This window comes from Mandrillus leucophaeus, unplaced genomic scaffold (assembly GCF_000951045.1).
Source record: "Mandrillus leucophaeus isolate KB7577 unplaced genomic scaffold, Mleu.le_1.0 Scaffold654, whole genome shotgun sequence".
Taxonomy (NCBI): domain Eukaryota; kingdom Metazoa; phylum Chordata; class Mammalia; order Primates; family Cercopithecidae; genus Mandrillus; species Mandrillus leucophaeus.
Genome location: NW_012107075.1, coordinates 986,057 through 995,766, shown reverse-complemented (window position 1 = coordinate 995,766; position 9,710 = coordinate 986,057).

Genomic DNA, 9,710 nt, shown 5'->3' with positions numbered 1-9,710 from the left:
GGCTTCAAAGAGTGCTCTGCACAAACGGTGCCCTGTTCTTTGCCCTGCTTTCTGTCCTCACATTTAAACACTGAATGCTTGGGTGGCACCTCTCGACCCAGATATGCCTTGACACGTGGGAAGGTGGCTCTTCAAAGTTACCTGGTCAAAAACATCCAATTCAAGGAGTGTCTGACATTGTTCTTTTATTCAATATCGTCTTGGTGAATTGAATTGGTAAAGAAAGAAAATAATACTCACGGACTTGAATCCAATCAGCTCTGTATTGCAGCAAAATAACTTTCCAGTTAATCCGTTACCATTTTGTGTGTTTGCCTGTGCCCAGATTTGGCCATAGACTTTACAATCAGGGATTTGTGGGGGTTACATTTTAATTACGGCCATAAAATGATTTAGTTTTTGGTTTTAGGAAATAAAAATAGCTTCAAAGTGAGTTTCGGATGTCTCGACCCTTCATGTGAGCTGTCCCAGGGAAACAGACATCTTTCTGGATTCACCTTAATATCATTCCTACCAGGTGTTAGCGTCTTTAGCAGACTTGACTGAAGCTTTGAAATCAGTGTGTGTTTGTGCATGCACATGTGTGTCTGTGTGTACAGACTGCGTCACATTACTGTGGTGCAACAATACAATTTAAAACAAAAACGTGTGGCAGTTCTGGTTGTGGACAAAATGGAGTAAGCCCACTCCACCCTGTCTCTCCCACTGAAGAAAGAAAGAAAGAAAAAAAACCCAGGCAGGATGCATGGAACAGTCATTTGATGATTCAGAAAAGTAAATAGTAGCAGGCAGATTGGAAAAAAAAAAGAGTCAGTATTCAAAGTACTGAATACTGAATTCAATATCACCTGCACGCATTGAATTCCCCACTCTGGAATCCTGCACCCTGAACTCAGTACATCCTGGAACCCCAAAGTGTCCACCTGAGTACAGACAGACAGAACCCCAGGAGCACCGTCTAGTTAGGCAAGGTGCCTATGGGCACTCAGAGGGGTGATGAAATTGTTCACTTCTCCTTTTCTCTTTACACTGTTCTTCCATGCTCCCATGTCTTGCCATGGTGGCAAGACAGCAGCCGCCACATGAGTCCCTAGGAGCCAAAACTACCTAGAAGGGATGCCTTCCTCTCCTGCCAAAGAAGCTGTGCTCTCAGGAGGGTGGGGAAACCCTCTTTGCTTTTCTTCTCTTTGCCTGCTCCTCCTGCTTCGCTTAATCTGTAAGAGCAGTTACAGGAATGGGTGGTGGAGTGGGATAACTGGCTGAAGAATAAAAAGAAAGCTGAAATGTACCAAGAAGCTTGTGGAGAGGCAGGAGCTTGGGAAAGTGACCTCAGGGCCTGTGTGTGAATCCCTGGGCTCCTCCTCAAGACGTGCTTATGTGTCTCTGATCTTAAATGGTATATGTAGATATTGAGAACTGAACTGCAAAATAGTCTATCCTTCTAATATCAGACTCACTATTGGGTGCTGAACACATGGAATACATTAAATAGCTTTGCGAAATTTTTGAAAATGAAACTGATCCTTGAGCCACAACCAACCAAAAGCTGTTGGAACAGCAGGCCTGAATTCAGCTGAGGCAATTGCTTATGAAAACAAAAACATCAACATTTTTTGACTTTTAAATAGCATTTAAACACGACTCAGGTTATCATAATGAAATATGCAAAACATCCAGGATATAGCCCAAAATTACTCAGTATACAAAGAACGAAGAAAATCACAATTTGCAAGGAAATAAACAACAGATGGCGATACTATCATGAAGCAGATGTTGGACATATCTAACAAAAGCTGTAAAACAGCTATTATAAATATGCCCCAACAAGTAAGCATAAACATTCTTGAAACAAATGGAAAAGAGGCAACCACAACAAAGAACCAGAAGATATAAAGAAGAACCAGATAACCATTTTATAACTTAAAACAATGAAAACCCAAGTTAAATATCCACTAAATAGGCTCAATAGGAGGCTGGAGATGATGAAGAATAGAGTAATAGAAATTAACCAATGTGAAAAAGAGAGGAAAAAAAGATTAAAAAGAAAAGACATCGACAACCAAACACATCATGATACAAATGCCAACCTTTAAGAATAATAGAAAAATATTGATAGCATCCAGAGAAGATGCGTGAAAACTTATGGAATAACAACAATTTTATTAACTGTGGATTTCTATTCATAAATTATGAAGGACAGAGGGAGGTAAAAGAACATTTTTAAAGTGCTGAAGAGGAGAACTATCTGCTCAAAAATGTAAATACAGTGAAAATATCATTCAAGAATAAGGTGAAATAAAGCTATCCTAAGGTGAAGGAAAACTGAGACTTTATTTCTTGCAAATTTGATTTAAAAGAATTTATAGAGAAAGTTCTTCAGAAAAAAAAATAATGCCAAAAGAAAACTTGGAAACTCAGGAATGAAAAATTCGCAATGAAAAATTCGCAATGAAAATGATAAATAATTGGGAAGATATAATAGACTATTTTTTCTACTGAGTTATTTAAACTACATTTGACAATCAAAAGCAAAGTAGTACCATTTTCTGATAGGGGTTTCAATGTATGTAGATGTAACAGTAAGATGATTACAACATAAAGGGGTGAGAGGAAAGAGACCTGTGTATTAACAAGATTTCCACTTTCCACTTTAAGTGGCAATTTTAATATCAGATAAATTAGACTTCACAACAAAGAAAATTCCCAGAGATAAAGAGGAACAAAACATAATAAAATATCAACCCACCAAGAATATATAACATCATCATAAACTTGAATGCACCTAACAATAGTGCTTAAAAATGCATAAAGCAAACACTGACAGAAATCAAATAAGAAATAGACTGATTTGGCTGGGCGCTGTGACTCATACCTTTAATCCCAGCACTTTTGGAGGCCAAGGCAGGCAGATCACTTGAGGTCGGGAGTTCGAGACCAGGCTGACCAACGTGGAGAAACTCTGTCTCTACTAAAAGTACAAAATTAGCCAGGCATGGTGGCACATGCCTGTAATACCAGCTACTCTGGAGGCTGAGGCAGGAGAATCGCTTGAACCCAGAAGGTAGAGGTTGCGGTGAGTGGAGATCGTGCCATTGCACTCCGGCCTGGGCAACAAGAGTAAAACCCCATCTCAAAAAAAAAAAAAAAAGAAAAGAAAAGAGAGGAAAAAAAAGAAATAGACTGAAATAGACTGATTCACACCGTTGGAGACTTCAATACTCTTCTTCTGTCAGTGGCAAATAGTGCTAGTAACGGAAGCTAAGTGAGCTCTAGAAGAATGTAAAAACTCCATCAACCAACTGAATCTGATTGTTATTTATGGAATACTTCACTACTGGCAGCAGAATAAACATACTTTCACGGGCACATAGTGCAAAATAAGCCAAATCCTGGGTCACAAAAAATAAATATTTTGCATTTCACAAAGTGTCTTCTGTATCCGTAATGGAATTAGGCTAGAAATGAATAACGTAAGGTAATATGAAACTCATCAAACACACAAAAAAGTTAAAGCACATATTATGAAATAAACCATGAGTCACAGAGGAAAATTCATGAGAAATTAAAAAAAATTGTGAACTGAATGAAAACTAAAATGCAACACATAAAACTGTGTGGGAAGCAGCCAAAACAGTGGCTTAGAGTAAAATGTATAGCATTGAAAGCTGACATTACACAAGAATGTTCACAAATCAATAATTTAAGCTTTCACCTTATTTTAAAAAAGTAAAATTCGTAATGTTATTATCATTAAAATCAGCAAGCAAACATAACTTTAAATTATTACTACTAATTTTTTGTTCGAAATTGTTTTTTCATATAACATCCTGTAAACACTTATCTATGAACTCTGTGTAGACATACTTCATTGGATTTTATGGTTTGGCTTCTCAGATTTTACTGCATTCATATGAACTTCTGAAAAATAGACCAGGCCAGTACTAACCTGAGTTCACGGTTTTCTCGAACTACAAAAAAGGATTCTGAACAATTTTTAGAATCACTTATAAATAATAAAATACTACATACAAAATAATACATAGGCATGTCTTCTGACTTTCAATAACTTGAAACCACAAATTATCTTTGTGATTTATTAACTAACTACATTAACTAAAAATAAAAAACTTAACTAAAAATAAAAAGTATTAACTAAAAATAAGAAATAGATTCAAAATGAGGAGAAGAAAGGAAATAATGAAGATAAGTAGAAATTGATAGAATTAAAACCACAAAAAAAGATAAAATCAATGGAGCCAATTTGTTTATTTAAAAAGAATAATAGGATTGATAAATCTATAGCAAGACAGAAAAAGAAAATAAGAAAGAAGATACGAAGTACCAATATCAGGAATGAAACAAGGTATTTCACTACAGCCCTCACAGACATTAAAAGACTAATAAGAGAATACTGCAAATACTTTACACACACACTTGACAAGCAGATGAAATGTCTGATTCCCTTGAAAACCACAAAGTACCCAGTTACATTGAATATGAAATAGGTAACCAAATGTATGCTATACCTAATATAGTATAGATTCCCAATTAAATTCCCTTAGCAAATAAATCTACAGGTGAGAGTTTTCATGATAAATTCTTTGAAGCATTTAAAGGAGACACAGCACAATCTCTTCTAAAAAACAGAAATGGAAACATTTCCCAACTCTTTTTATGAGGTCAGCATTTCCACGACACTGAAACTAGACAAAGACAGTGGAAAAAAACAGACAAATACTAATTCAGAACATCCCTCAGGAACAAAATCCACGAGCACAGATATCTTCCACAAAATAGGAACTAAGTAAACCCAGCGATATATATAAAAAATGCAAATATATGAATGTTGTATATAAAAACATACATATAAATACACATTTATGTTATCTATTCATATTATATACATATATGCTATATTTACATAGAGGTAAATAAACACGTGTAATGTACGTGTTTATTTAGTTTAGATCAAGTTAAGTGTGTCCTGGGAATGAAAGGTATTTGATATTAACAAAATCAATGCACTGCACCATATGACCAGGCTAATAAATCATTTGTGTATATTACTTGAAGAGAACAGTTGACAAAATTTAACATAAACACTCTTAGGAAGGGAAACCACACATACTCACCACACACACACACAAACACTTACACATACACACACACATACTCACACCACACACACACAAACACATACATACAAACACACACACACACAAACACATGCACACACACCCACACACAAACACACACACATACACACACACACAAACACACACATACATACACACACACGCACATACACACAGACACACACAAGCACATACACACAGACACACACAAACACACATACGAACATACACACACAAACATACACATACACAAACACAAACACACACACAAACGCTCACGCACAAATGCACGCATACACACAAATGCGCACACATGCACGAATGCACACACATGCACATACACACACACGCACACACATACACACACAAACGCACACACACAAACGCACACACACATACACACACACAAACGCACACACACACACACACAAACGCACACACATACACAAACACACACACATACACACACATACACACACACAAACGCACACACATACACAAACACACACACAAACGCACACATACACAAAAACGCACACAAACACACACGCACACACACAAACACACAAACACACACATACACACACAAACACACACACAAAAACACACACACACAAACGCACACACACACACCACTTGCAGTTTCTGTGGGGCCCCAGGGAGAGTTTATCTTCCACTGCACTGTGCCCCAGCCATGCTGAACAGACCCAGCCGGTGGTCTGACTCGCTGCAGAAATGGTGTCAGAAGGACCGAGCCCCACCCGACATCAATGAGAATGTGTAAGTGCTACAGGCTGGGCTAGGAAGCTAGGAAGCACCCCGCTTCCCCTACCTAATTCCTTTGAAAGGGGTGAGCTGGCCCTCAGCTTACTCCCTCTCTGATGGCAGAGGTGCCCATTCACATGCAATGAGTTAGGGGAGCTGGTTCCCCATTGAGAAGTCATCAGTGAGGCCCAGGGAGAGCCAAACTTCCACCCCACCCACTACCAGTGAGTCAGTGTGAGTCAGCTCTGCCTCTTCTGGGGTGCTGGGGGGTGGGAAGCAGGAGCTGGACGTACACACCCACCTGGCTTGTGGGTTGTACGTCAACAGGGCACCTCCGGCTAAAATACATTCAGGATGCCGGTCTTTTGTTGTATATGTGATTTGCAAATATTTCATCCAATGCTTCATCTTGTTTTATCGTCATTAACAGTTTTGTTCATAAAGCAAACGTTTTTAATTTTGATGAGGTTCAGTGGATCATTTTTCCTTTGAGGGCTTGTGCTTTTGGGGTCATGTCTAACAACTCTTTGCCCAGTCCCAGATCCCCCAAATTTTCTTTCGTATGTTTTTCAAAAAGCTTTATAATTTTCGGTTCTACATTGAAACCAGCCAAGTAAGGTGGTTGTGTTGCAACCCCTTCCACTCGGGGCACAGTGTCCTAGTTCTCAGAGGATGTTTCTTACTTATTCTTGCTGTGGGTCAAGTATGGAGGTTAACGCCAATGACCTGTTTGAAACAGAGTGCTGAGGCCAGAGCCCTGCCACGTCCTTAAACCCGGGTCACCTCTCCAAGGTGCTGAACAGGGCAGAAGTCAATGAACAGAGATTTCCAGCCCAGGAGGAACAGGCAGAGGGTGGTGCAGGGGACCGGCCTGAAAGCAGAGCCCTTGGAGTGAGTGGGAAGAATGGCCTCCTGGAGAGGTTTCCGTGGGGCCAGGCTGAGCACTCTGATGGCCTTTGTTCCCTGGTGGCTGTGTTTACAAGGACTAAAATAGCACTGCCGGGGAGACGGGCCTCTGCAGACGGTGCAGAGACAATGAGGCTGAAGTCATACAGCCCAAGCCCAGGCCTTTCTGACTCAGACATTTATCTCCCCTCCTGCCACCTATCTTGAAAGCCCAGGTGGCCATTGTTAACACCCACAGCACAGTAGCTGTGCCCAGAAGCCTGGGGAGCCCATCTTCTCAGCGACGATGATGCAGAGACACAGCAAGGGATAGTTAAGCCAAACTTTCCAGGAGGGGATGTAGTCTGGGGTTGGAAGAACGCATCAGATTCACCTGTGCTGCTTCCCTAAGCCCCACCCCACAGTTTCAGTGGGTGCTCACAGCATGAAGGTTTTGTCAGTGCTCCTAGGTGGTTCTTAAGCACTGCAAAGCTGTGAGCTGCCACTTTCATCAAATTCCAAATCCAGGGAGGGTGCTGCTGGGTGGAGGAAGGCTGTCTGAGTGCATGCATGTAAGCCGTTGAGGTTAAGACTGGAGACGATATTAGATTCAAAAACAAGGCAAGGCCTGGGAAAATTCCAGCACGATGGCTGTTGTCGATTAAGTGAAAACTTAGAAGTTTGGCTTCCGTGGCTTCCTGGATGGTTCTCCTCTTGAGAAGCTACTTTGATGTCCAAATACGCATTGCCTTTTTGGCTCCCTTTGAAATGGCAACCCCGATCACTGGGTTTTAAATCAACCCTATAATTACTGATGCTACACCACATCTCCCAAATCATTAGGAGCAGTCCGGGAATCACCGGTTATGAGATGTAACCGGAGTTCCATGAGGCTTTTAATTTGCGGAGTTATAAATAATGTTAAATGCCCAGGAGTTTCAATTAAAAGATGTTTACTTGTGTAAAATGAGAAACGTGACCGGGGGAGCAGGCTCCTTGTTAGCGAGGACTTGAAAGAGGACTGGAGTTAGTGGGCCCAGCTGCCAAACACGGTGCAGAGGAGGTGCGGGTCTTCCCCGCTCTGGAAATCTTCAAAGTCAGGGAGGAGGTTTCAAACACTTTCTGAGTCAGAAACTGGGACAAACACTCCAGTAGCTGAATCAATCTCCAACTGCCTCCTCACCTTCCACTGGAAACTTTAAGGTTTCTGGAGCCTCTTCCCCCCGTCCCCAACCCAGGCGTTACCTGTTGCCGGAGATGCGTCCGGTGGTCTCAAACTTGGCTTGGTTGTTCTCTGTGTCTTGAAGGCTCTTTGGTTCTCTCTTTTCCTGACGTGAGCCATGTACCTCTCCCCTCCAGCTGGGCTCGTGGGGCCGTGGTCTGTGTTGTAAGTGCAGGGGCGGCCCTGTCCTTCTCCTCCATGGCCTGAGCGGGGCCAATGCCAGGAACTGCACTCTCTAAAGGTGCAGGAAGCTGCCACGTGGGTGAAGTCTCCAAGGATTCAGTGGTCTGTGATATGCCAAAATATTCCTTCCGAGGAGACGGGCTAACTATTGCATCTGGTCACTGCAACCATGAGAAGGAGCCCAGTCCATCGTGGGTGCGGAGTCTCGGGTTTTGCAGGCCAGCCATACACCTTGGGCTTGCTGCTCTGGCCTATTTGCCAAGCAACCAAAGGCCGCTAGTTTTGAGGGGTGCCCAGAACAAGAGAAGGCTCAGCAATGGCTCATGCTCCATGCAAGCTCCCCGGCCGCTGGATCTCTGAGAGGCTGCAGATTGGTGGCACTTGGGGTTTCTGTGGTTGAGAGGGCGTCTGTATAGGCCTAGGTGAACTTCAAGATTTTAGAGCAACACGTGCCCTCTCCTGTTTTTTGAGAAATAGCTTCTGGCTTGCTGCTGGGCCCTACTGGGGATTAAAAAAATGTAACTGTGAAACACCAAGCATGTTAGTTTCCTATTGCTGCTATAAAACAACACACATTGATTCTCTTTACAGTTCTGAGGTCAAATGTCCACAGTGGGTCTCACTGGAATACAAGCAAGGCATAGGTAGGGGTGGGGCTGGGGATCCTTCTAGAGGCTCCAGGGAGAACCCATTTTCTTGCCTTTTCCACCTTTTGGAGCCACCCACACTCCACAGTTCATGGCCCATCATCATCCCTGAAATCTGCGTACAGCCTCATGTCTCTATCGCTGGCTCTGGCTCTCCCGTCTGCCTCTTCCCCATGGGGACACTGATATGGTATTGTTCCTTGGCAACCCAGGCACTCCTCTGGTAGGAAGGGATTGGGCTGGACCACTGCCGTCTCAGAGGGAGCAGCGGTTTATCCTCGATGGTGGTGGGGTCATTTTCTCTCTGGACACAGGTCTGCACTTCTTGCCTCTGTCCAGACCTCCAGCTGCCGTCGTGCTGGGGCCTCACCCTCTGCTGTGCCTTTCACGTGGCATCACCTCCGCAGCAGCACGTTCCAGGTCTGCAGCAACAAGGGACCACAACAGAATGGCTGGAACAGCCAAGATGTCTCCCCTCAAGTTCTGGAAGTTAAACGTCCAACATGGCAGTGTCAGCAGGGCAGGACCACACGCCCTCTGAAACCTCCAGGGCGAGGAGCCTTCCTTCCTCCTCTAGCTTCTGGTGGCCCCAGACATCCCTTGGCTTGTGGTGGCTTCACTCCAATCCCCACACGGCCTTCACCCTGTGTCTCTTCATGATATCTTCCCTCTGTGCATGTCTTCGCATCTGAATTTCCCCTTTTTATGACGACTCTGGTTCTACGGACCAGGGCCCAGCTTAATGACCTCATCCTAACGTGACTACGTCTGCAAATAAGGTGGCGTTCACAGGTACTGAAGTTTAGGACGTCAACATATCATTTTTAAGGGACACATTTCAACCCATACCACCTACTGCCCAATAAATGATGC